At 47.1% G+C, this 27,778-nt stretch overlaps 1 long non-coding RNA gene across 1 annotated transcript in view; it reads left to right on the forward strand.

The window, feature by feature from the left end:
* LOC137561527 (uncharacterized) overlaps positions 1-27,778 on the forward strand; it is a 122,848-nt gene that overhangs the window by 69,728 nt on the left and 25,342 nt on the right. The window contains exon 2 of the long non-coding RNA XR_011030039.1: positions 429-479. This is a non-coding gene — a long non-coding RNA (uncharacterized lncRNA). The remainder of the gene's footprint in view (positions 1-428; positions 480-27,778) is intronic.

Consider the following 27,778-nt stretch of genomic DNA (forward strand, 5'->3'; position numbering starts at 1 on the left):
TACTCCTATGCAAATTAATGGGTTATATAGTTGTGACTCCACATATGTAGTGTACATGTTATAATGCCCCTGCGGTCTCTCATATATTGGTAAGACGACTCAACGTCTTAAAGACCGCGTATCATCACATAAATCCAATATACGCAATCCACAGTGCAATTTAGCGGTGGCAGAACATTTTCATAACTTCCGACATACTGTCTCGCAATTGAGGGTCACTGTAATAGATGGGGTCCCCGTTAACTTTAGGGGAGGAAGTCGCCATAAAGAGTTGTTACGTAAGGAGGCATATTGGATTAGAAGATTAGGTACCATGGGTCCAGGTAGCTTGAATAAGGAATATGACCTTAGGTTTTGTTTGTGATGGGAGGTTGACTTCTATGGGGGTCTCTATGCATTTTACTTATGTGTTGTATTCTGTTTTTTAGGTGCTCTTTTTGTTTTTACCTGGGGCACTGGAAGGACATGATGGGTAACTTGTAAGTAATTCCCCTTTTCTCTGTATGCAGATGTGCTGTTACATTCATTCTTATGATTTATTCCATTTACGCTTTTAACTTGTAATTTTGTCCGCACATTGCATGCTGTTTGTTTACATAGGTGGTGCGGCGTTGCTATGACGCCGCACACTCCCCTTACACGTAGGGTATGGCCAGTGATCTCTACGAGCGTGAGTGCACGGCGAGTTGCCGTGACGTCACGCTGGGCGTTGCTGGGACTCGCGTCTGATTGGCCGGCGGTGTTTCACCGTTCTGATTGGCCTGTGATGGCGAGACGGCGCGCTGTGAGGTGCGACCCTGGCGTGCAGTGGGGATTATCGCTCCTGGTGAGTTATACCTATGATAAATGTATTTTGAAGTTCCCCATCAGGTCCATCTGTGTCCCCACCCACTCAGTGGGTGCCTATATATGGTGGTTGTAGTTGTGTCACTGGTGAGCAGTTTGAGAAAGGGCTTGCTAGCCCGAAACAGCGTCTGTTACTGCTGTGCTCAATAAAAGAGCCTTGATCATTACTTGGTGGTGCCGATCCATTTATCTTCTTGACTACAGTGGTCCCAAGAGACACTGGGACGGGATTGAGGCACACCTCCACATGCTAAGGTGCTTCTCACTTCACCTACTTTGTCTCTAACAGCCAAAACAGCTAGCAGCAGCTACATAACCTGCCTACAGTAAAAATGTCACCATGTAATAAATGTCAGAATGTAAATCGGGGAGAGGAAAGATTTTACAATGAGCAAACACTGACTAAATCATTTATACATAATTATGGTAAAAAATGAAGCACTTTTTTTACTACATTATTTTCACTGGAGTTCCTCTTTAATTTATCTTTGCCAATGAGCCATATTCACCTACCAGTAGTATAAATGCCATGTGCAGGGATTGCATGGCACTTTTACCGGTACTTAACCCGCCTGCATGGTGTGCATTGCACAATTAGCGTTACATGCGGCCCCTAGGTTGTTAGTGTAACAAGTGCTATGCAAACTGTGTAACGCACGTTACGATAGCAATATGGCCTTGCCTAGGTAACACCCGCTATGTTATTGGCATAATTATCCATAATATTGCCATGCAACCCTGCCAGTGGCAACTTTATCGCTGGTTACTGAATATGGCCCAATGCTACCGCGCAAGTCCTTCAGTAACATTATAAAAGGCTGCCATTTTTTTGGACAGTCATTATTCTAGCTACTTCTAGAATAAGGAGTTTCTAAAGTATAGTAATGGAAATATATATAAAAAAAAAAGTATAACCAATTTCCATTATATGTTGTTTTATCTGCACCATCCTTATTGTTTTATTGTGAAAACCAGTAGCTGTGAGCCATCAGCATCATAAAAGCCTGCTGTTCCTAGATATGGCCAGTACTTAGTAACTATTGTATGTTTCAGCTGCAATAAAATGAGAGTGCTCAGTCATGCATTCCTGGTTGTACACTTAGCTAAGCCTTACTAAAACGTAATATGGGCTTAATAGCTTTGCACATTCATGTCTAAATGAGAGATGCATAAAGCTAATGATAATTGCAATGATAAGAGCAACTAAACAAACAGCTTTTGTGAAAGTCACCAGCACAACGCTGAGCCAGCTAGGTATGTTTTTGTCTGAAGGTGTAAGATAACAGCATTTTCAAATGACTTAAAGAGGAATTGTAGTGAAAATAACAATGAATAAAATTGCATTATTTTTTTTTACAATATTCATTTATACATTATTTAGTCAGTGTTTGCCCATTGCAAAATCTTTCCTGATTTACATTCTGAAATATATCACTGGTGGTGACATATTTAGTTCTGCCAGGTGATCTGTACAGAATGTTTGTTACTGATCGTTATTAGTTCAATGCACAGAGGGAGACATTGCTTGCTTGGCAGTGGAAAAAAATCCATTACTTCCCATAATGCAATGAGGTTCACAGACAGCAAACTGTCAGGACCATGGTCATGACATCGCACTATGGGAGGGATTTCACCACAATATCAGCCATACAGACCCCCCCCCCCAATGATCTATTCAAGAAAAGGTAAAGATTTCTCATGGTAAAGGGAGTATCAGCTACTGTTTAGCATGAAGTTCCACCCTAAAGTTCCTCTTTAAAGGGGAATATATTATTTTAACACACAGATGTAGACAAATTTCTTGGTATACCTCCATGACAAAAAAAAGAACCCAAACTTGACTTATTGGAGAAGTGCTTTACACCCCCTGAAAGGTGATTAAACAAAATGCAGTTGTCCTGCGGGCAGCTGATATATCATTAAAGGACACCTGAACTGAAATGTATATGCCATATTTATTACCACTTAAAATACCAGTTGCCTTAAGTTCTGCTGATCCTCTGCCACTTATACTTTTAGCCATACCCCCTGAACAAGCATGCAGATAAGATGTTTCTGACTGAAGTCTGTCTGACAAGATTAGCTGCTTGCTTGTTTCGAGTGTTCAATTCAAATACTCCTGATGCCAGAAAGATCAGCATGAGCATACTGCCAGGCAACTGGCATTGCTTTAAATAAAGTAAATATGGCTGCTTTCATATCCATTTCACTTCAAGGGTACTTGAAGTAAAGTGATGGAAGAGAAAAAAAGTGATAATGTAGTGCCTGGTCTACAAAAATGTTTGTGTCTGTAAACTTTTTGTTGTTGTTGTTGTACCTAGAAAATATCATAAATAATTGGGTTACAATGATTTTTCAAACTAGCTGTTTTCTTGAATTACTGTCACATATTTCAAATCATTAAATCATTCATCCTATTTAAATATGGGAAAGTAGTCATTTTGCTGTTTGGTGTGGGGTTTGTCCCATACAGAACATGGACCATAGAAGCAAATGAGAGAGTTGTCTGAGGAGATCAGAAATAGTTATCCAAGAGCATGTTCATGTTCCAGTGACAACAGTTTATCCCGTCTCTGAGGAAGCAAGCTGTTGAGCTTGTGAAACGGCTGTTAGACCAGCCCCATGCTCTTGTATCTGTCTGTGTGTGGGATGAAATAAAAGTGGAATTCGCAGTGTATTGGTGCCCGGATCTACTTTTCTACTGTCTTGGATATATGCCCTATTTACCGGAGGCACATACCAGCCTTGACCACTGACCCCCGCAAAGGTGCCATTCAGCAACTAGTGCCGCCTCCTGCTTCTCTCTAATGACTGACAGTTTAAGATCCCTGGGAGAACAGCTATCCTTTTTGGATGTGGTTGCATGGGGGACAACTGACCCTCGAACAGACTCAAGGATAATGTTAATGGTAGACAAAAATCCAAGGCCAACTTTTGAACTGTTCTCTGCAGGAAAAAAAAAAACAATACAGTGCTAGACACTAGCGATAATGAGCTTCAGAAGACAGAGCTCTCTGCGACTTTGAAAGTTGTGGAGCTCAAGGGCTCGTGCATAGGGACTGGGGTTCCTAACTCTTCCTGTACTTGAAACAATATTAGACTTATGTCTCTGCTCCTAATGTTTTATTTCTTAGCTGTACTACACATACAAATCATTATATCATATTTTTTTTTAGCTTCAGTGTTTCTTTAAGCCACCAGCAAGCAAGAAAATGCTCAAAATACTTTAGACTGTAATTTTTCATCTACTTTTTGGTATGTTTTTGAAAAGTTATTTGAAACGGAAGATAAAAAAAATTTCTTCTAGGAGAAAACTCAGGAAAAAATGTGAATTGAATAAGGGCCACAGTTGCGCCTCGGAGAAAACACAGTAGAGTTTTCAGTTATATTTTCTCATCTTGTCATAAAATGCCTTGCAAACTACCAGCAAGCAAGAAAATACTCAAAATACATTTGTAAGTGCTTTTTCACCAACTTTTTGGCACTTTTTCTATTGTGAAATGCATAAAAGTTATTTTAAATAGAATATGAAAATGATCTCCTGGGAGATAACTCAGGAGATAAAGTTAATTGCATATGGGCCAATGTCTCAATGGTAGAAGACCCAGGAGGACTCCACTGTTGAAAGAAAAACATATAAAGGCGGACTACAGTTTGCTGAAAAGTATATTGACAAGTCTCAATGGGGTATATTCACAAATGTTTGGTAAAACATACATGTGTACCCAATAAGGTTTACTGGGTGTGACATAAACAGCATGACGCAAAGCATAAGCTTTGTATGCACAGAACACATAAATTGATCCTTTTACATATGTAAAGAGAGAAATGTATGCATTGGGTGTATTCTGGGCTCATGCCATTTACCTAAGTCTCATTAATACGTACAATATTTACATACTTTACGATACACACTTAAGATACATTTTACATCAGTGCAACAGTGCTTTTAAATATGGAAAAGCCCTTTAAGGTGCACAGTGCACAGCAGTGCACAGCAAAAAAGCACTAGCAAAAAGCACTAGCATAATCGCAAACGTGCAGAGCTTTTTGAAGTGCTTTTTAGAGCGATTCTAGGCATGTGCAGAGCGATTTTCTACACATGTCTAGCGATTGTTATAGCGTTTTCTAATATTTTCTGTAACAAAAAAACGCTTGGAAAATCGCTCTGATCTAGCGTTTTTGAGAGCGATTTTTCACTTTCCTATTCCTAACATTGAGGCTGAATCTCCTCAGAAATCAGCAAAAGGACCCGTTTGGGGAAAAAACGAATTGCTCTGGTGTGCACCACCCCATTGAAATCCATTAGCCAAGTGCTTTTCAAAGTGCAAGCGTTTTTAGAAATGCTCAGAACCGCTCTTAGTGTGCACCAGCCCTAAGAAGTACATGTTCAATCATCATCTTCATCATCACTGTATCAAAACGAACAATATATTTAAAGACCTCCAGAAGGAAGCTAAGGATGGTAAAGTTGAGTGGATGAGTTCTTGAATACTAAGGGGTTAATGGCATAGATGCCAATGCTTATTGATTTGCTCTTCTGAAAGGTGTACCTGCCATTTTCTTTCCCAGCTCTGCGATTTACACAGCACAGGAAAAGGTAATTTTCTTTTCTGTGAAAAATAATAGCCCTGCTGAGAATGCGTGGGAAAGTCAAAGACCCGAACGTCGCCAGGCCTCAATTATCCTCCAAAATCTTTCACTCTAAAACAGCAGCCGTGTTTTCATCACTTGCAAACATCCAACTGCTCTCTAGAAAGCCACTGCTGGTAAGGTAATGACAGGTTGTACTCCTGTACACACACTCACGCACGTGTGTGAAAAGAAAGACACAGTCAGGTCTTGGCTAATGTAGCCATTAGGACGAAGGACATGGCTGGGAGCAGGTTGTGGGACAGCAGGGGCCAGGCAAATATCAAGGCAGTGCAGCAGGAATCAGCAAACCTCTCCACAGTAGAGTAATTAAAAGTGAGATGTGCACATTGTTGGTTACATTATAATTTTGGATGAGCTTTTTTCATTCATCATTAGGTACTAAGGGGGGAAAAAAAATAAAAAGTAAATTTCTTGAAACTATATTTATTTTTAAAATAAACACAATATTTATTTGACTGTTGCCCTCAATGTGACATCTATACCAGCAGTCACAGTGTGGCCCCCATCCTATACCAGCAGTCACAGCGTGCCACCCCATCCTATACCAGCAGTCACAGTGTGGCCCCCATCCTATACCAGCATTCACAGTGTGGCCCCCATCCTATACCAGCAGTCACAGTGTGGCCCCCATCCTATACCAGCAGTCACAGTGTGGCCCCCATCCTATACCAGCAGTCACAGTGTGGCCCCCATCCTATACCAGCAGTCACAGTGTGGCCCCCATCCTATACCAGCAGTCACAGTGTGGCCCCCATCCTATACCAGCAGTCACAGTGTGGCTCCCATCCTATAACAGCAGTCACAGTGTGCCCCCATCCTATACCAGCAGTCACAGTGTGGCCCCCATCCTATACCAGCAGTCACAGTGTGGCCCCCATCCTATAACAGCAGTCACAGTGTGCCCCCATCCTATACCAGCAGTCACAGTGTGCCCCCCATCCTATACCAGCAGTCACTGTGTTCCCCCCCCATCCTATACCAGCAGTCACAGTGTGCCGCCGTCCTATGCCAGCAGTCACAGTGTGGCCCCCCCGTCCTATACCAGCAGTCACAGTGTGGCCCCCCCATCCTATACCAGCAGTCACAGTGTGCCCCCATCCTATACCAGCAGTCACAGTGTGCCCCCCATCCTATACCAGCAGTCACTGTGTTCCCCCCCCATCCTATACCAGCAGTCACAGTGTGCCGCCGTCCTATGCCAGCAGTCACAGTGTGGCCCCCCCATCCTATACCAGCAGTCACAGTGTGCCCCCCGTCCTATACCAGCAGTCACAGTGTGCCCCCCGTCCTATACCAGCAGTCACAGTGTGCCCCCCGTCCTATACCAGCAGTCACAGTGTGGCCCCCATCCTATACCAGCAGTCACAGTGTGGCCCCCATCCTATACCAGCAGTCACAGTGTGGCCCCCATCCTATACCAGCAGTCACAGTGTGCCCCCCATCCTATACCAGCAGTCACAGTGTGCCCCCCATCCTATACCAGCAGTCACAGTGTGCCCCCCCCATCCTATACCAGCAGTCACAGTGTGGCCCCCATCCTATAACAGCAGTCACAGTGTGCCCCCATCCTATACCAGCAGTAACAGTGTGCCCCCCATCCTATACCAGCAGTCACAGTGTGCCCCCCCCCATCCTATACCAGCAGTCACAGTGTGCCCCTGGTCCTATACCAGCAGTCACAGTGTGCCCCCATCCTATACCAGCAGTCACAGTGTGCCCCCCATCCTATACCAGCAGTCACAGTGTGCCCCCCCCCCCATCCTAAACCAGCAGTCACAGTGTGCCGCCGTCCTATGCCAGCAGTCACAGTGTGCCCCCGTCCTATGCCAGCAGTCACAGTGTAGCCCCCATCCTATACCAGCAGTCACAGTGTGGCTCCCATCCTATACCAGCAGTCACAGTGTGCCCCCCATCCTATACCAGCAGTCACAGTGTGCCCCCGTCCTATGCCAGCAGTCACAGTGTGGCCCCCTATCCTATACCAGCAGTCACAGTGTGCCCCCCGTCCTATACCAGCAGTCACAGTGTGCCCCCGTCCTATACCAGCAGTCACAGTGTGCCCCCATCCTATACCAGCATTCACAGTGTGGCCTTATCCTATACCAGCAGTCACAGTGTGCCCCCCGTCCTATACCAGCAGTCACAGTGTGCCCCCATCCTATACCAGCTGTCACAGTGTGGCCCCCATCCTATACCAGCAGTCACAGTGTGCCCCCCATCCTATACCAGCAGTCACAGTGTGGCCTTATCCTATACCAGCAGTCACAGTGTGCCCCATCCTATACCAGCAGTCACAGTGTGGCCCCCATCCTATACCAGCAGTCACAGTGTGCCCCCCGTCCTATACCAGCAGTCACAGTGTGCCCCCCATCCTATACCAGCAGTAACAGTGTGCCCCCATCCTATAACAGCAGTCACAGTGTGCCCCCATCCTATAACAGCAGTAACTGTGTGCCCCCCATCCTATACCAGCAGTAACAGTGTGCCCCCCATCCTATACCAGCAGTCACAGTGTGCCCCCCCATCCTATACCAGCAGTCACAGTGTGGCCCCCATCCTATAACAGCAGTCACAGTGTGCCCCCATCCTATACCAGCAGTCACAGTGTGCCCCCCATCCTATACCAGCAGTCACAGTGTGCCCCCCCCCCATCCTATACCAGCAGTCACAGTGTGCCCCCCATCCTATACCAGCAGTCACAGTGTGCCCCCGTCCTATGCCAGCAGTCACAGTGTGGCCCCCTATCCTATACCAGCAGTCACAGTGTGCCCCCCGTCCTATACCAGCAGTCACAGTGTGCCCCCCGTCCTATACCAGCAGTCACAGTGTGCCCCCCATCCTATATCAGCATTCACAGTGTGGCCTTATCCTATACCAGCAGTCACAGTGTGCCCCCCGTCCTATACCAGCAGTCACAGTGTGCCCCCATCCTATACCAGCTGTCACAGTGTGGCCCCCATCCTATACCAGCAGTCACAGTGTGCCCCCCATCCTATACCAGCAGTAGAAGTGTGGCCCCCATCCTATACCAGCAGTCACAGTGTAGCCCCCATCCTATACCAGCAGTCACAGTGTGGCTCCCATCCTATACCAGCAGTCACAGTGTGGCCCCCAACCTATACTAGCAGTCACAGTGTGGCCCCCATCCTATACCAGCAGTCACAGTGTGGCCCCCATCCTATACCAGCAGTCACAGTGTGCCCCCGTCCTATACCAGCAGTCACAGTGTAGCCCCCCATCCTATACCAGCAGTCACAGTGTGCCCCCCCGTCCTATACCAGCAGTCACAGTGTGCTCCCCGTCCTATACCAGTAGTCACAGTGTGCCCCCCCATCCTATACCAGCAGTCACAGTGTGGCCCCCCATCCTATACCAGCAGTCACAGTGTGCCCCCCCCCGTCCTATACCAGCAGTAACAGTGTGCCCCCCATCCTATACCAGCAGTCACAGTGTGGCCCCCATCCTATACCAGCAGTCACAGTGTGGCCCCCCATCCTATACCAGCAGTCACAGTGTGCCCCCCCGTCCTATACCAGTAGTCACAGTGTGCCCCCATCCTATACCAGCAGTCACAGTGTGCCCCCCGTCCTATACCAGCAGTCACAGTGTGCCCCCCGTCCTATACCAGTAGTCACAGTGTGCCCCCGTCCTATACCAGTAGTCACAGTGTGGCCCCCATCCTATACCAGTAGTCACAGTGTGGCCCCTATCCTATACCAGCAGTCACAGTGTGGCCCCCATCCTATACCAGCAGTCACAGTGTGCCTCCATCCTATACCAGCAGTCACAGTGTACCCCCCCCTATCCTATATCAGCAGTCACAGTGTGGCCCCCGTCCTATACCAGCAGTCACAGTGTGGCCCCCATCCTATACCAGCAGTCACAGTGTGGCCCCCCGCCATCCTATATCAGCAGTCACAGTGTGGCCCCCGTCCTATACCAGCAGTCACAGTGTGCCCCCCATCCTATACCAGCAGTCACAGTGTGCCCCCATCCTATACCAGCAGTCACAGTGTGGCCCCCATCCTATACCAGCATTCACAGTGTGCCCCCCGTCCTATACCAGCAGTCACAGTGTGGCCCCCATCCTATACCAGCATTCACAGTGTGCCCCCATCCTATACCAGCAGTCACAGTGTGCCTCCATCCTATACCAGCAGTCACAGTGTACCCCCCCCTATCCTATATCAGCAGTCACAGTGTGCCCCCCATCCTATACCAGCAGTCACAGTGTGGCCCCCATCCTATACCAGCAGTCACAGTGTGCCCCCATCCTATACCAGCAGCCACAGTGTGCCCCCATCCTATACCAGCAGTCACAGTGTGCCCCCCATCCTATACTAGCAGTCACAGTGTGCCCCCCGTCCTATACCAGCAGTCACAGTGTGCCCCCCATCCTATACCAGCATTCACAGTGTGGCCTTATCCTATACCAGCAGTCACAGTGTGCCCCCCGTCCTATACCAGCAGTCACAGTGTGCCCCCATCCTATACCAGCTGTCACAGTGTGGCCCCCATCCTATACCAGCAGTCACAGTGTGCCCCCCATCCTATACCAGCAGTCACAGTGTGCCCCATCCTATACCAGCAGTCACAGTGTGGCCCCCATTCTATACCAGCAGTCACAGTGTGCCCCCGTCCTATGCCAGCAGTCACAGTGTAGCCCCCATCCTATACCAGCAGTCACAGTGTGGCTCCCATCCTATACCAGCAGTCACAGTGTGGCCCCCAACCTATACTAGCAGTCACAGTGTGGCCCCCATCCTATACCAGCAGTCACAGTGTGGCCCCCATCCTATACCAGCAGTCACAGTGTGCCCCCGTCCTATACCAGCAGTCACAGTGTGCCCCCCTATCCTATACCAGCAGTCACAGTGTGCCCCCCCGTCCTATACCAGCAGTCACAGTGTGCCCCCCGTCCTATACCAGTAGTCACAGTGTGCCCCCCCCATCCTATACCAGCAGTCACAGTGTGGCCCCCCATCCTATACCAGCAGTCACAGTGTGCCCCCCCCCCGTCCTATACCAGCAGTAACAGTGTGCCCCCCATCCTATACCAGCAGTCACAGTGTGCCCCCCCCCATCCTATACCAGCAGTCACAGTGTGCCCCCCGTCCTATACCAGCAGTCACAGTGTGCCCCCCCCATCCTATACCAGCAGTAACAGTGTGGCCCCCATCCTATACCAGCAGTCACAGTGTGGCCCCCCATCCTATACCAGCAGTCACAGTGTGCCCCCCCGTCCTATACCAGTAGTCACAGTGTGCCCCCATCCTATACCAGCAGTCACAGTGTGCCCCCCGTCCTATACCAGCAGTCACAGTGTGCCCCCCGTCCTATACCAGTAGTCACAGTGTGCCCCCGTCCTATACCAGTAGTCACAGTGTGGCCCCCATCCTATACCAGTAGTCACAGTGTGGCCCCTATCCTATACCAGCAGTCACAGTGTGGCCCCCATCCTATACCAGCAGTCACAGTGTGCCTCCATCCTATACCAGCAGTCACAGTGTGCCCCCCCCCCATCCTATATCAGCAGTCACAGTGTGGCCCCCGTCCTATACCAGCAGTCACAGTGTGGCCCCCATCCTATACCAGCAGTCACAGTGTGGCCCCCCGCCATCCTATATCAGCAGTCACAGTGTGGCCCCCGTCCTATACCAGCAGTCACAGTGTGGCCCCCATCCTATACCAGCAGTCACAGTGTGGCCCCCATCCTATACCAGCAGTCACAGTGTGGCCCCCATCCTATACCAGCAGTCACAGTGTGCCCCCCATCCTATACCAGCAGCCACAGTGTGCCCCCATCCTATACCAGCAGTCACAGTGTGCCCCCCATCCTATACTAGCAGTCACAGTGTGCCCCCGTCCTATACCAGCAGTCACAGTGTGCCCCCCGTCCTATACCAGTAGTCACAGTGTGCCCCCCATCCTATACCAGCAGTCACTGTGTTCCCCCCCCCCCATCCTATACCAGCAGTCACAGTGTGCCCCCCATCCTATACCAGCAGTCACAATGTGGCCTCCATTCTATGATAGCAGCCACAGCGAGTTGGGCCGAACGGTTCGCCTGCGAACGGTTCCATGCGAACTTCCGTGGTTCGCGTTCGCGTCCCGCAGGCGAACTTTTGCGGAAGTTCGGTTCGCCCCATAATGCACCATGGAGGGTCAACTTTGACCCTCTACATTACAGTCAGCAGGCCCAGTGTAGCCAATTAGGCTACACTAGCCCCTGGAGCCCCACCCCCCTTATATAAGGCAGGCAGCGGCGGCCATTACGGTCACTCGTGTGCCACTGCCTGCCGGCATTAGTGAGAGTAGGGCGAGCTGCTGCACTGTCTCTCATAGGGAAAGATTAGTTAGGCTTAGCTTGTCCCTGGCTGCATACCTGTTCTGTGAACCCACCACTGCATACCTGTACTGTGAACCCACCACTGCATACCTGTTCTGTGAACCCACCACTGCATACCTGTACTGTGAACCCACCACTGCATACCTGTTCTGTGAACCCACCACTGCATACCTGTTCTGTGAACCCACCACTGCATACCTGTTCTGTGAACCCACCACTGCATACCTGTACTGTGAACCCACCACTGCATACCTGTTCTGTGAACCCACCACTGCATACCTGTTCTGTGAAACCACCACTGCATACCTGTTCTGTTAACCCACCACTGCATACCTGTACTGTGAACCCACCACTGCATACCTGTTCAGTGAACCTGCCACTGCATACCTGTTCAGTGAACCCACCACTGCATACCTGTTCTGTGAACCCACCACTGCATACCTGTTCAGTGAACCCGCCACTGCATACCTGTTCAGTGAACCCACCACTGCATACCTGTTCTGTGAACCCACCACTGCATACCTGTTCTGTGAACCCACCACTGCATACCTGTTCTGTGAACCCACCACTGCATACCTGTACTGTGAACCCACCACTGCATACCTGTTCTGTGAACCCACCACTGCATACCTGTTCTGTGAACCCACCACTGCATACCTGTTCTGTGAACCCACCACTGCATACCTGTTCTGTGAACCCACCACTGCATACCTGTTCTGTGAACCCACCACTGCATACCTGTTCTGTGAACCCACCACTGCATACCTGTTCTGTGAACCCACCACTGCATACCTGTTCTGTGAACCCACCACTGCATACCTGTTCAGTGAACCTGCCACTGCATACCTGCTCTGTTCTGTGAACCCGCCACTGTATACCTGTTCTGTTCAGTGAACCCGCCACTGCATACCTGTTCTGTTCAGTGAACCCGCCACTGCATACCTGTTCTGTTCAGTGAACCCGCCACTGTATACCTGTTCTGTTCAGTGAACCCGCCACTGTATACCTGTTCTGTTCATTGAACCCGCCACTGTATACCTGTTCTGTTCAGTGAACCCGCCACTGTATACCTGTTCTGTTCAGTGAACCCGCCACTGTATACCTGTTCTGTTCAGTGAACCCGCCACTGTATACCTGTTCTGTTCAGTGAACCCGCCACTGTATACCTGTTCTGTTCAGTGAACAGTTTGGTGTGTCAGTGTGAAGCAGTACCTTAATTACACTACCTGATTGATGTATACACATGCAAGATGTTTTAAAGCACTTTAGGCCTGTCATTTAGCATTCAATATGATTTCTGCCCTTAAAACGCTGCTTTGCGTCAAATCCAGATTTTTCCCAGGGACTTTTGGCGTGTATCCCACTCCGCCATGCCCCCCTCCAGGTGTTAGACCCCTTGAAACATCTTTTCCATCACTTTTGTGGCCAGCATAAATTTTTTTTTTCAAAGTTCGCATCCCCATTGAAGTCTATTGCAGTTCGCGAACTTTAACGCGAACCGAACCTTCCGCGAAAGTTCGCGAACCCGGTTCGCAAACCTAAAATCGGAGGTTCGACCCAACTCTAGTCTCAATATGGTCCCCATTCTGTGTCTGTAGTCACAGTGTGACCTCCATTCTACGTCACAGTGTGGCCCCAATCGCGTATGTATTAGTATGCTGCAAGTGGGCTGGGCGCAGGGTGAGCCAAATGACAGCCCACCCTGCTGCTTTTCAAGCTCTCGGCGGTGTAAAATATTAGTCCCCCTTCGAGTTGTCGCCACTCGGAGTGCGGAGTGAGAAGTAATTCAGGGTCTGTCGATTGCCAGAGCCCCGAATTACCCTGATGTGCCCCATGCAGTAAAACATCACTGCTACGGTGGCACTTAGTTTCAGTGCTCACTTTGCGTATATTGTGAACTGAGCCAGAGGAAAACATGGACATTGCGTTGAAAGTCAGTTGTCCTTTAAGTTATAACTGAGAGCAACTGATATAGTGTAAATGGACCCTAAGCCTCCTGAGAGGGTTTAAACACAAGCAAAGTCCCATACCACTTCCTGCACTTGGGGGCACCACCTGCAGTCACACTCCAAGAGAAAGTAAGTATTGCACATTTTTACTCCTGTGTAAAAAGGATGAAATAAGATATTTGGGCCCATATGCAATTCACTTTTTCTCCTAGGAGATAATTTTTCATCTTCTATTTAAAATAACTTTCCAGGACTTTTCACCTGACAAAGTACCAAAAAGTAAATGAAAAATTACTATCAACATTATTTTGAGTATGTTCTTACTTTCTGCTGGCTTAAAAAGCATTTTATTGACAAGTAGAGATGTCGCGAACCTCCGATTTTTGGTTCGCGAACCTTCGCGGAAGGTTCGGTTCGCCGAAAAGTTCGCGAACCGCAATAGACTTCAATGGGGATGCGAACTTTGAAAAATAGAAAAAAATATGCTGGCCACAAAAGTGATGGAAAAGATGTTTCAAGGGGTCTAATACCTGGAGGGGGGGATGGCGGAGTGGGATACATGCCAAAAGTCCCTGGGAAAAATCTGGATTTGACGCAAAGCAGCGTTTAAGGGCAGAAATCACATTGAATGCTAAATTGCAGGCCTAACGTGCTTTCAAACATCTTGCATGCGTATACATCAATCAGGTAGTGTAATTAAGGTACTGCTTCACACTGACACACCAAACTCACTGTGTAACGCACCGCAAACAGCTGTTTGCATAGTGACGGCCGTGCTGGACTGGTGCGCACCGTGGCGAGAGTGTAGGCCGTGGCGGTTTTCAAGCCCATATGGTCGCTGGGCTGAGGTAGCTCAATGACAGAACAACAGTGACTGTCCAGCTGATCAAATTTGGTCTGTCCACAATGAAGCAACGACCTTATTATCTTCTTGTATATAGGTAGGCATAGGTAGGTGTCCCAGTAGTTAGCTAGGCATAGGTAGGAGTCCCAGTATAGGTAGGTAGGCATAGGTAGGAGTCCCAGTATAGGTAGGTAGGCATAGGTAGGAGTCCCAGTATAGGTAGGTAGGCATAGGTAGGAGTCCCAGTATAGGTAGGTAGGCATAGGTAGGTGTCCCAGTAGTTAGCTAGGCATAGGTAGGAGACCCAGTATAGGTAGGTAGGCATAGGTAGGTGTCCCAGTAGTTAGCTAGGCATAGGTAGGTGTCCTAGTAGTTAGCTAGGCATAGGTAGGAGTTCCAGTATAGGTAGGTAGGCATAGGTAGAAGTCCCAGTATAGGTAGGTAGGCATAGGTAGGTGCCTCAGTAGTTAGCTAGACATAGGTAGGAGACCCAGTAGTTAGCTAGGCATAGGTAGGAGTCCCAGTATAGGTAGGTAGGCATAGGTAGGTCCCCTAGTATAGGTAGGTAGGTAGGTGTCCCCGTATAGGTAAGTAGGTGCCCCAGTAGTTAGGTAGGCATAGGTAGGTGTCCCAGTATAGATAGTTAGGCAGGGCCTGGCTGGCACAGTAATAACAATTACCAAGGTCCAGCTGCAACAGATAGGGCTGTATAATTCAGTGAGCAACACACACAAAAAAAAAAAAAAACACATCAGGAAAACATTAGAGCTCTCAAAAGAGCTGTTGAGGGGTGCTATTTTAGCAATAACAATCAGCCAGGAGCAAGCCAAGAGCCTAACTAATCTTTCCCTAGGAGAACAAGTCTGCAGCAGCTCTCCCTAGTCTGTCTCTAGCAGGCACACGAGTGAGTGTCATGGCCAGCGAGCCTGCCTTATATAAGGGGGGGGGGGGGCTCCAGGGCTTAGTGCAGCCTGAATGGCTACAATGTGCCTGCTGACTGTGATGCAGAGGGTCAAAGTTGACCCTCATAGTGCATTATGGGGCGAATCGAACTTCCGCAAAAGTTCGCTTGGTCCAGGCGAACGCGAACCCCCAAAGTTCGCCTGGAACTGTTCGCCGGCGAACCGTTCGCTACATCTCTATTGACAAGTATAAAAATATCACCTAGGAGAAAACTCAGGAGAAAAAGTGAATTGCATATGGCCCATTAGGTAAATTGTGCCCACATGTTTTTACCTTGTTGAACTTTATCCATGAAATTAGTTCATCATCATCATCATCATCATCATCATCATCATCATCATCATCATCAGTTTTGTGTGAGGATGTTCTCCTTTCAGAGGAAGGAAGTCATTTTATTGTGCAGTGGCGAGCCAGAACAGTATAGATACAATAAATGAAGACACTTTTTAGTATACTGTAGACTGAGGCAAGTCCCGATAGATTGGCAGAGCGCTCTGCACAACATAATTCAGCCTGAGCTGTAGAACAACAGGTCGCTCGTCCCATGCTGATACTTCTAACACACCAAATAAAGCTAGACTAGACATGTACTGCTGCATTGAAAATACTGTCATTTGACATTATCCTACAAAATCGCTTTACAGATACACCAGCTTGATATTTTACATTTGTCACGTTCTGCATGTCTCCACTTGTATCTTCCCCAAACAATGCAGCAAAATTGATGTTTTTTACTTTGTTATGAAAGATGCTTTCCAGTCACACCAGACCCAACAATACTCGCTGTTTAATGCTATGACTGAGAATGTGTATTTTCAGACAGCAGAATCCTTTCTTATGCTACAAATCAAAACAGCCTGCCAATACTGTGGAGGCAGCTTATTACAGGATACATTTGCGGTTTATTGCATAATTGCTTAGGAATTACTTATAGTCTTGTGACGATGACCAATCAAAGTGGCACCAGAACACAGGACTGAAAGGAAACTTGTAGTGAAAAAAGTGCCCAATTTGGGTACTTACCTACTGTAAGTAGAGGGAAGCCTCTGGATAACCCACAGGCCTCCTGGGTCTTGCTTCACCTTGGCGTTTCGGCAGTTTGTGTCTGCACAGTAGTATGTAACCCAACATCAGACTCGGCTTTCAGAGCAGGAAAAAATGGTGCATACCACAATAGAAACTTTCTGCCGCACCACCAGAATGTTGCACTTCAAGATGGTAAATTACGTTTACTGTGCTTTTCAATGGTGCGCCAGAAAGTTTCTCTTGCCGTAAGCGGAGGGTTCAGTGTGACATGCGGCAGGGGTTAAATGATACATTACCTGCTCCTGGATGATCGCTTTTCCTCTCCACTTGTTAGTTTGAATGAGCCCGACATCCAGCCAAGCACCATGCGGCTTTAGTCCCCACATAGTGATTGGCTGGCTACAGGACCCTTTCAAACTAGGAAGTGGAGAGGAGAAAGGATCACCGGGAGCAGGTAATGTTCACAGATGCCAGTAATTATATCTTATTACTAAGGTTGTTTAACGTTTTAGGACATTTACAAAACCTTAAATAACCTTAGTAGCAAGATGCCGTTATCGGCATTACCCTGCGCCATTTTTACCCGGTGCCTCTTTGGTATGTATGCTCTGTTTCTTTCACCCAAGCCTGAATGGGTCCATGATACTGCTCAGGCACAAACTGTTGGCAAGGGCTTGACAAGTGTTTTTGGCCGCGATCTTAGGGAGTTCCAGAGCTTGAACGGCCTGGAGGAGAAGGCTCCAATTTTTTGTCCCAAGTAAGTTAAGGGTTTGCTTTAAAGCACAAATATGAAATATTAACATTATTACAAATATGAAAAAAGCCATTCCATGCCCCCATAAACCTGTTGGCCCTTCAGCTTCTATGGCTATACCTCTGTCTTTCAGATTTCCCCCCTGTTCTTTAGGCATGAGTGCATGCACTGTCCACTCATACACCCTCTTTGAGCATGCTCCCTTATGGTTTTGCACGGCCGGGAGCATCCCGGCTATTAAGGGCTCTTCCTCTCACACAGCAGAACAGGGTTTAAATCTTGGCTCTTCCTGTTCAGTAAGCCAAGGTCTCAGACTTTAACCAGTATCTGCTTGTCTTCTGTAGTTTATGAGCTCCCCCCCCCCCCCCCCTTGGCAACAGAGTTAGTGGACAGATTGTTGAATGGGGAACATAGATCCCAATCCCAATATAAGTGCCTTATTAATGAATAATCTCTGTTGTAACAAACAGCAGAGATTATTCTTTGAAAGCTTTAAAAAAAAAAAAGAAAAAGGAAACTTTTCCCTTTGTTTCATATGCAGCTTTCTTTGCCGAGTGCAGCTTTCCAAGAACTTTTGAAAAGGACTTTATTTTCCAATAAAGCTACAGTATACCCACCAATATATATATATATATATATATATATATATATATATATCTCAAGTATTACTGACTACTTACTGTATATGGATGAACCTTATTCCCTGACTCATCATCACTACTAATAGTGCTGGATATTTTAATGTTATTCGACACATTCGCACACTTACACATATAGAATAAAATATGATATGTGTGACTTGTTTTGGTATACGTAGCACAGGCGAGTGACGTCCATTCACAATGAGTCATATTTTAAAGGGCATGATGAGACTAAGATTGCTGCAGCAGTTATAACATTAATGATGGAGTGATATGTGTGGCTTCATAACACAATAATACAGATGCATGTGTAAAATGACAGGCGTATCAGTCACTGTAGCTAAAAGGAGGCAACGTGACTCAAATTGACATAAAGAATACATACCATGATACGCTTGTATGGCACAATTAGGAGCCTATTTATAAGGAAAGTGAACCAGCAGTTCGTCAGATAAGTGCAATTTCTACGAAATAACAGCACTTTTCAGGCATGTCTATAAATGTGATGATCATCTTAACCATTTCAGCCTTCAGTCGTTTAACTTTATGCATCCGAGCAATTTTTACCTCCCATTCTTTTGCCAATAACTTTATCACAATGAATTGAGCTATATCTTATTCTTGCCACCACCAATTAGACTTTCTTTGGGTGGTACATTTAGCTAAGAATTATTTTTTTCTAAATGCATTTTAACACGAAAATTAAGAAAAAAAATGGAAAAAATTAATTATTTCTCAGTTTTTGGCCATTATAGCTTTAAAATATACACGCTACCATAATTAAAACCTACATGTTTTATTTGCCCATTTGTCCCGGTTATTACACCATTTAAATTATGTCCCTATCACACCAATATTTTATTTGGAAATAAAGGTGCATTTTTTCAGTTTTGTATTCATCATTATTCGCAAGCTTATAATTTAAAAAACATTAGTAATATAATCTCTTGACATGCATATTAAAAAAAGTTCAGACCCTTAGGTAACTATTTATGTTTTTGTTTTTCAAATTGTAATTTTTTTATTTTTTTTTTAGTTAATTTTATTTGGGTATTTTTTGGGTGTGGGGGGTAAACAGTTAATTTTAAATGTAATTTATTGTGTTTTATGTGATAAAAAAATGATGTACATGTAGTTTATGTAGTTTTACTATTTGGCCACTAGATGGCCACAGTCTTTTTTTAATTCCATCCTGGAAGCAAGACATGATTTTTTTTTTTTTTGCTCGGAAAGATAAGAAGCTGTCGGTCTTTCTACCGGGGACTTAGATCAATGAATGGGAACTGTGTTCCCATTCATCATTGATCTCCGGGCTAACGGGGGGCAACAAGGGAGCGCGGGCATGCGCGGGAGCGCAACAGCAGCCGTTGGGACATGACAATCACATCCAAACGCCTAAAATGGTTAAATTATTACCACTTTAAGAAACAGAATTGCCACTTTTCCCGAAATACCACTTTAGCGTTATTTAGCGGAAGTTTAGTGACCATGACCATATTTGTAAAATGGCGACTAGCCTGATTGCCTGTATAAAGAGTGCCACACTTTCACGGCAATACAACTACAACTGATCACTAAATAAATTAAACAGAGGTGGCAAATTAGCATAGTGGTATCTTCTGTATCATTGTTTCAACTAAGTTCCATTATTATGTAAGTCAGACAGAGGTCTAATTAGAATTTATCAGGCTCCATAGACAAAAAAAAAAAAGATTTTCCTTCTAGAATACTGAGTATAATTTGCCTTCTTAAAGGGAATCTGAAGTGAAAATAAACTTATGATAATGATTTGTATGTGTAGTACAGCTAAGAAATAAAACATTATCGGCAGAGATATGAGTCTAATATTGTTTCCAGTACAGGAAGAGTTAAGAAACTTTAGTTGTTATCTATGCAAAAGAGCTTATCTGAGCTCCATGACTTTCAAAGTCGCAGAGAGCTCTGTCTTCTGAAGCTTATTATCTCAAGTATCTGTCACTGTATCTTGTTTTTTTCTGCAGAGGACAGTTGAAAAGTTCACTTGCCTGCTCTGTGAAATCATTTAGAATGCTGAGTGTAACGTGTAAACTGCAAATATTAGAGGATGATGCAATGTTATAAAAAATGATATAACTGAAAAATATTTTATTTGCTTCTAATTGTAATAAATATTGGGTGGTTTCTATGGGAAGTACACCTTTGGGCAGTACACCACACCTTTGTTCATCACCTCATCACAACAGCAGCACAGGAGATAGAACTGCTTAGACATTGTAACGATTGGTGTCAGCAACAGCTTTTCTGATTACTGGTGATCTGCAGTATCACCACTAATACAGATGCTATATCTGATTATATGGTGATCTGCAGAATCACCAATAATGCTGATATAGCGTCACCAAGGTACTTGATATGTGTAGGGTGTTTGGTGCAACAGTAATACAAAGAGCACAGGCAATAGATCAGGATCTCCTGAGGAGCAGGAGACTCTGGGCTCGATTCACAAAGCGGTGATAACTCAGTTATCACGCCTAAAAGACTTTAGGCGTGATAACCTTTGCACCAGCAAAGTTATCACCGCTTTGTGCTCTAACTCGCGCGAAGCTTCCGCGTGCGTGTGCGCGCGCGCAAAGTCCCATAGGGCTTAATGGGCACTTCGCGCGAAGCACGGTGTTAGCGCAAATTCCTTCAGATCACGCCTAAACTAAGTTTAGGCGGGATAAAGGGCTTTTCACAGGCGTGCAAAGTGTTTGCACCGCTTTGTGAATCAGGCCCTCTGACTGCATCAATGTAATTCACAAGTAATGATTCAATACTACTGTAGCCGAGTATCTCAAATGCTACTGGATTCAATCTCGACTGAGCAACAGCCACTCCAAAACTGACGTGACTGAGGTGCTATTGCAGCAGTAAGGGAAGGCTGAACACAGTGTAGCTGTAGTGATTCAGACCTTACTGCAGAAGTATATTCCCGAGGAGCGGGAATAACAAGAACCCCTCAGCCTGGGCTAGACTCAGTGCTGAGGGTAGAGTAGTCAGGCAGGCAGATTCGGTAACACACGGACAGAGGCAGTACAGGAGCAAGAGGCAAGATCGGAGTAGAGTCACAGGCAGAGTTCGGCAACTAGATCAGATAGGCAACGGCACAGAATCAGAAGACAGGAGAGTAGTCAGGCAGGCAAGAGGTCATAACAAATAATACAGTTCAATTAGTACTTTAAGCTATCAAGGAATCTGACTAAGTGTGGATCCCCAGCTCCTGCTGGTTCTAGCACACTGTGGGATCTGACTCAGGTCTGAGAGCTAACACATATTGGCCTCAATTCACTAAGCTTACCTCCTGTCTTTAATAACTCTTCTAAACTGTTTTACAGTTACCACAATTAGATCACCATGGTGATAACTGTAAAACAGCTCAGAAGAGTTATTAAAGACAGGAGTTAAGCTTAGTGAATTGAGGCCATAGTATTCGCAACAGCAGACAAGGATCAACTGACAGGCAGGGTCTATATATACTTGGAGCACTCCTTAGCTCCACCCCAATCACTCAACCAATCAGAAGGGCGGCTGGAGTCAGCTGACCGGCTGGTCAGCTGACTGCCCTTCTACTTGCATAAAGGTCCTGTCGCCTTGCGCCCGCACGTATGACCCTCAGCCTCTGTGTGTCAGAGAGTCTATGCACAATGTCAGAATGTGAATGTGTGTTAAAGGCTGCCGGCTGGGTTGCGAGAACCGCCGCCATGCCGCCGGCCGAGGCGGCGGTGTCCCTGCTGCCCTGCGACACAGGTGCTGTGCTGGGAAATGATGGTGCGGTGGAAACCGCCGGCTGAGATGCAGAGACCGCCGCCATGTTGCTTACCGCGGCGGCGGTACTTCTGCTAGCCCTTACAGACGTCTTCAAAGTTTAAGGCGTTTATTCGACAAACAGATATACAGATGTGTTCAGCAGCAATCTTATCTTCGTTACATGTTCATTACCTCAGCAAAGCAATAGGTCTGTAGTAAGTCCTCTTAAGCATTACAGGCTCTTGGTCCATTCCTTGCAAATCGACCAGGTTTTCTCTTATGGTACATCTATGCTAAACAGCACTTAGCATATATACAGCATACAGGCAGATGACTAGAAGTAAAGTAAAAGTAGAAGGGAAGTCTGAAGCTAGAAGGTGGGAACTGGAAATGGGCTCTGGAGCCCATGTTGGCAATTTTTATACTAGCCTCTAAAGAGTTAAATGTGACATCACCCAGCAGGGGTGGTCCAATCCCCATCGCATGCAATTGGCTGATAATAGCATGTGATGGATGACCCTATCCGCACCTGCTCAGATGGGAAAAGCCAAATATTGCGTTTCCTCTCCTAATACCCCAAAATGAGGTAATATGTCCTAAGACCATTGTTGAAAGTATTATGAAAATGTTTTCATAACAATGGCTAATGTTTATCCCGCTGCAGCCCGGAGGTTTGTATATCTCTAGCTGATATCCCACGCTCCGGGCCTTATGGACACAGCACAATGCTCTACTGAACATGGTGCTTTCAGAAATGCCTCTGTTTCTCTCTAAGAGAAATTCTCCTTAAGCTCCCTAGCGTTCTGGACGAGCTAGGCTCGTCCAGAGACGCCGGAGGTGACCGCTCAGGCCCCGCTGGGCCGATTTGAATAATTTTTTTTAAAAAACACGCAGCAAGCACTTTGTTTGCTGCATGCCTTACCCAATCGCCGCTGCCCGCCGCCGATCCGCCGCTACCCGCCGCGATACAGGGCCCTCCCAGCCGAGACCCTGTGCGCTGCCTGGCCAATCAGTGCCAGGCAGCGCTGAGGGGTGGATCTCACTGTGACATCACGACGTCGCCGACATCGATGACGCTATGACGTGTGTCGCCATGGCGACGGGGGAAGCCCTCCAGGAAATCCCGTTCAGAACGGTATTTCCGGACGGGCCATTGCGCCGGCGGCGATCGGAGGGGTGGGAGGGACGCCGCATGAAGGGGGGAATCATGTAGCTAGCGCCAGGCTAGCTACATGAAAAAAAAAATGTGCAAAAAACGTTCCCGCGGCCGCGGGAATCAGAACGCCAGGCAGGTTAAAGAGAGACACTCTGCAGTGCAAGTCCTTTTACTAAACCAGTTATGTACAGTGACTGAGGTCTCCGAATTCAAGCATATCATACTTAAATTCTAACACTACTGTTCTAGCAATTTTCCATACTACACAACCAATTCATTATATCATTTTTTTTTTTTGGGGGGGGGGGTTCCCATGATATGTAATTTCCCTCTTAATATGTAAATCATCTCTTTATGCCCCTGAAGCCAGTCTCATCCAGAACCACTGGTGTGTAGTGAGCCTATAGCTTTTAAATTTTACAGAGCCACATCAATCCAGTATGCTTACATCCTGTTTAAGGCCGAATGTAGTAGGTTTGAACAGATGACTGATTTGTACATTTCTGAATGGGAAGTACCTTGTGGAGGTAGGCAGGTAAGGCAGGGGCCACTGAATGCAGCAGCAAGAGGCATAGACCTAGCAGGGAAAACATACACATCCTGTAACGATCGGTGTAACACAGAGAGGATCTGATTACCAGTGATCTGCAGTATCACTGGAAATACAGATATATACCTGATTATTGATGATCTGCAGTATCACCGATAATCAGATATACAAGCTAACCTCTGGACACCTGAGTAGAGTGTTTGGTGCAAACAGTAATAATGAAAGGACTGGGCCTCAGAGCAGTAAGGAGTACTTCCCAATTCCTTCTGGACTCTCCCGGAAGGAGGAGTCAGGCTGAGAGAAGGAGTGACAGAACGAGAGTGACACTCTAAAGGAAGTGTCACTATCAGGACTGGGAACCGCCTCTAACAGTAAGGTCGGTTCTCGAGGTCGGACAGATCAGGTCGTAACCACACGGACAGACAAGGTACAGATTCAGAAGGCAAAGGCGGAGTCTAAGGTACAGGCAGGGTTCGGCAACAGGGTATCAGAAATATCGGGGTACAAAAATCAGAAGGCAGATGCAGAGTCTATGGACGAGCCGGGGTTCGGCAACAGAGTAACAGAATGACAAAGTACAGGATCAGAGTTCAGGAGAATGGTCAGGCAGGCAGCAGGTCATAACAGATAATCACAATCAAACTAGTACTTTAAGCTATCAACAGAATCTAGCTAAGTGTAGGATTACAGCCCCAGCTGGTCCCGGCACACTTAAGGATCTGACTAAGGTCTGAGTGCTACCACGTTGTGTTCGCAACGCCAGACAACCAGCAACTGAACAGCCGGCAGTATATATACACAGGCATCATCCCAGCACCTCCCTAAGTGCTGGACCAATCAGGAATGGAGCGAGAGTCAGCTGACCAGCCTGCTCAGCTGACTCATTTCTGGGTGTCATAAAATCCCTGCCTCAGTGCGCGCGCGCACGTCACCCTAAACCTAGAGGGACTATGAGTCCCAGCCACACCAGCACTGTCTCTGCCAGCTGCGGGAGCCGTCACACTGCACGCGGCGGCTTCTCCGCATTCGCCGCAGTTCTCGCGGCATGCAACGGCTTCTCCATGCTGCGCCGCCATGCCGGACGCGGAAGCAGCCGCTCTGCTCTGAGAGCAAGCGTCTGCCTTTCCGTGTTTTCTCACAGTACCCCCCCCCCCCCGAGGAGTGGACTCCGGACAACTCCTACCAGGTTTCTCGGGATGTAAGGCGTGAAACTCCTTCCTTAATTCGTTCGCATTCATGCGACTCCCAGGTACCCATTGTCTCTCCTCAATGCCATACCCTTTCCAATGCACCAGATATTGTACTGAGTTCTGGACCATGCGTGAGTCTAATATTTTCTCTACCTCATACTCAGGTCTCTCATCCACCATCACAGGAGGAGGAGGAGCGGGGCCCACATGGACTGCAGGTTTCAGCAGGGACACATGGAAAGATCTTACGCCCCGCAGGCTGGCCAGAAGATCTATGGCATAAGTGACGTCGTTGATTTTCTTGGTCACTGAAAATGGACCCACAAACCTGGGACCTAATTTGGCTGAGGGCTGCTTCAGGGTCAAATGACGTGTGGAAACCCAGACTAAGTCCCCTGGTTGAAACTTCCATTCCAGAGAACGTTTCCTGTCAGCTTGACCCTTTTGACTTAAAAACGCCTTCTCCAAATTACTCTTAACAATTCCCCAATTGTCTCTGAGTGACTTCTGCCAAGCCTCCAGTGCTGGAAACGGAGTGGAGGCCACTGGCAATAGGGAAAACTTAGGCAACCTCCCGGTCACTACCTGGAACGGAGAGAATCCCGAGGAGGAACTTCTCAAATTATTGTGCGCAAATTCCGCGAACGGTAAAAACCTAACCCAATCGTTCTGCGCCTCAGCAACATAGCATCTCAAAAACTGCTCCAGTGATTGATTGACCCTCTCCGTCTGCCCATTGGTCTGTGGGTGGTAGCCCGACGAGAATGACAGCTCCATGCCCATTTGATTACAAAATGCCCTCCAAAATCCTGACACAAATTGGACTCCCCTATCTGACACAATGTTCTCCGGGATGCCGTGCAGCCGGAAAACGTGAATGATGAACAATTCGGCCAGTTCCTGAGCTGAGGGGAGTCCTTTCAGGGGCACAAAATGGGCCATTTTGCAAAAACGGTCGACTACCACCCAAATGACCGACATGCCTTCAGACCTGGGCAGTTCCCCTACAAAATCCATGGACAGGTGGGTCCATGGCTCACTCGGGGTGGGCAAAGGCTGCAACCTTCCCACAGGTGCCAGCCGGGAGGGTTTACTTTTAGCACATACCGCACATTCTCTGACATATTCCTTGCAGTCAGTTGCCATAGAAGGCCACCAAGCACACCTGGCAACCAGATCCTGCGTTCTGGCAGCTCCATGGTGACCAGCATTCTTATGGGCGTGAAACATCTGTAGATCCTGAAGACGAAATGGCAATGGGATAAACATAACCCCCTCAGGTTTTCCCTCAGGGACATCCTGCTGAAAGGGACCCAAAACCTCTGTCCAATCCTCCCAGGTCTCTGTGGCTGCTAACACTAACCTCTGCGGGATGATGGACTCAGGAGCGGGGGGCTGTGCTGTCTCTGGTTCGAAACATCTGGACAGGGCATCTGCCTTGATGTTTTTGCTGCCTGAAGTGTACATGATTATAAATCTGAACCTAGTAAAAAATAAAGACCAACGGGCCTGACGGGGACTCAGTCTCTTTGCCCCCTCGATGTATTCTAAGTTCTTGTGGTCAATGTAAACCGTGATAGTATGTTCCGCCCCTTCTAACCAATGGCGCCATTCTTCAAATGCCAATTTAATGGACAGCAGTTCCCGATTGCCTATATCGTAGTTTTTCTCTGCCGGTGAAAACCTACGGGAAAAATAAGCGCATGGGTGTAATCTGCCCTGCAATCCTGACCGTTGAGACAGCACCGCCCCCACCCCAACCTCCGAGGCATCAACCTCCACAATAAAGGGGTAAGACGTGTCTACGTGTCTCAAAATGGGCGCTGAGCAAAACAATTTCTTCAGATGGGAAAAGGCTGCAACAGCCTCAGAGGACCAGTGGCTGGTATCTGCCCCCTTTTTTGTGAGACTGGTAAGGGGAGCAATTATTGTGGAATACCCCTTTATGAACCTCCTATAATAGTTCGCAAAACCCAAAAATCTCTGCAAAGCCTTCAACCCCACTGGCTGTGGCCATTCCAAGACAGCTGTGACTTTGGCAGGATCCATTGACAGGCCTGAAGTGGAAATCACATACCCTAAAAACGTGACGGTGGTTACCTCAAAAATACACTTCTCCACTTTGGCATAAAGCATATTTTGTCTCAATTTGTCCAATACAAATTTAACGTGGATCCTGTGCTCAGAGAGGTTGTTGGAATAGATCAGTATATCGTCGAGGTATACTAGTACAAATCTACCCAGCACCTCCCTGAAAACCTCATTGATAAATTCTTGGAAGATGGCTGGCGCATTGCACAACCCAAAGGGCATCACTAAGTACTCGTAATGCCCGTCGGGTGTGTTGAAGGCCGTCTTCCATTCATCGCCCTTTCTAATGCGGATCAGGTTGTATGCACCCCTCAGATCTAATTTAGAGAAGATCTTGGCGTCTGTGACCCGCGTGAACAAATCGTCTATCAATGGTAACGGATAACGATTCTTTACCGTGATTTTATTCAGGCCACGGTAATCGATGCAAGGTCGGAGACCCCCGTCTTTTTTCTTAACAAAAAAGAAACCGGCCCCAGCAGGCGACCGGGAGGGGCGGATGAACCCTTTAGCTAGATTGTCGCGGATGTACTCCTGCATGGCTACTTTCTCTGGTCCAGACAAGTTATACAGGTGACCCCGGGGGGGGCATACAACCGGCACAGAGATCGATGGGGCAATCGAAAGGGCGATGAGGAGGTAGCTTATCTACCGCCTTGGGGCAGAATATGTCTGAAAATTCAGAATATTGCTCGGGAACACCCTCCACATGAATTTTAGTCTGCCCTAGTGTCACTTTCCCTAAACACTGCTGGGAACAGAAATCGGACCAACTGGTTAATTGTCCTGCAGCCCAACTGATCTGTGGCGAATGGAGCTGCAGCCAGGGCATACCTAACACAATCGTGGAGGTAGTCATGTATAATACAAAAAAACTTAAACTTTCCTTATGCAGGACCCCAATAGTGACTTCCACCTCTGGTGTCTGAGACAGCGGATGGTCCCTTTGTAACGGGGAGTCGTCCACGGCAGTAACCTGAATAGGTGGTTTTACTGGG

The sequence above is a fragment of the Hyperolius riggenbachi genome, chromosome 3, assembly GCF_040937935.1.
Source record: "Hyperolius riggenbachi isolate aHypRig1 chromosome 3, aHypRig1.pri, whole genome shotgun sequence".
In the NCBI taxonomy this organism is placed as follows: domain Eukaryota; kingdom Metazoa; phylum Chordata; class Amphibia; order Anura; family Hyperoliidae; genus Hyperolius; species Hyperolius riggenbachi.